This window comes from Trachymyrmex septentrionalis, unplaced genomic scaffold (genome assembly GCF_001594115.1).
Source record: "Trachymyrmex septentrionalis isolate Tsep2-gDNA-1 unplaced genomic scaffold, Tsep1.0 scaffold87, whole genome shotgun sequence".
In the NCBI taxonomy this organism is placed as follows: domain Eukaryota; kingdom Metazoa; phylum Arthropoda; class Insecta; order Hymenoptera; family Formicidae; genus Trachymyrmex; species Trachymyrmex septentrionalis.
In genome coordinates this window covers 2932770-2933803 of record NW_017306059.1, presented here as the reverse complement: position 1 = coordinate 2933803, position 1034 = coordinate 2932770, and the positions used below count along the sequence as shown (strand labels likewise).

At 35.7% G+C, this 1034-nt stretch overlaps 1 protein-coding gene across 3 annotated transcripts in view; it reads left to right on the top strand.

The window, feature by feature from the left end:
* The window catches only part of LOC108755440 (regulating synaptic membrane exocytosis protein 2), a 167328-nt gene that overhangs the window by 41938 nt on the left and 124356 nt on the right, over positions 1 to 1034 (top strand). The gene's annotated exons all lie outside the window — the stretch shown is intronic.

Below are 1034 nucleotides of genomic sequence, written 5' to 3'. Positions count from 1 at the left end.
ATTAATATTGTTACACTGTCATAATCGCAAATGTCACAATATCTAACGCGTGACATTAAAATGATATGAAATACTCCTATATTTATTCCGATTATGTGTGTGTGTGTGTGTGTGTGTGTGTGTGCGCGCGCGCGCGCGCGCGCGCGTGTGTGCGTGTGCGTGCGTGTGCGTGCGAGTGTTACTGTCTGTATTTTTTATTAATAATTACAAGATTAAAAAATAGAGAGAAAAATACAGAAAAGAAAAACATTTTTTTTCTTATTTCCATCGTTCGGATAAATCGTTGCAATTAATTTAATTTATTTTTGTATTCTGGATATATTTGTTACAAAAAACGAGCTGATTCATGTTGGAAATTGAAAGCTAGAAATTCAGTATATACTAGTTAGAATAATAACATCATGACGTACTCGCTATTAAAAAACAAGCAGTTCGCACTCACGGCACATGTACTCATGACACAAGGATTACATCCTTGATCTTCTCGTGTATAAACTTAATCGTGCATAGTCAGCGTTTCTTTACGTGTACATTCCGCTTTTCTCTGTGGAAAATCTCTTTGCGCCACGTCCGCGCTTTTCCAAAGGCGGCTCGGTATGGCCCAGCCGAGAGGAAAGCTTTTGCATGTGGCGTTCCTTCCAACCGGTGAAAATGTTTGTACCGTCGGTCCTTTCTTTGGCATCTGTGTTCTCAGCTTCACAGTAGCTATGGAATTTTTATGTATTATCTCCGGTGTTTCTTCTCACTTTTACATTTCTATTTACATTAATAAGAATACTTAGAAAATACTTAGAAAATAATCTGATTCTTATAATTCTTCAATTTTAGTTAATACTGACTTAAATAATATTAAAAAGAATGTTAAAAAGAATTACGTTACATTTTAGTTTCTTCTTTTATTTAAACATTTAATACACATTTGATAACAAAGTTGTTTTTCTCACTTGTTTCGTTTTTATGTTTCTTCTACCTGTCTGTTTTGATCTCTCCCCCTCCCCGTCACTCTCTCTCTCTCTCTCTCTCTCTCTCTCTCT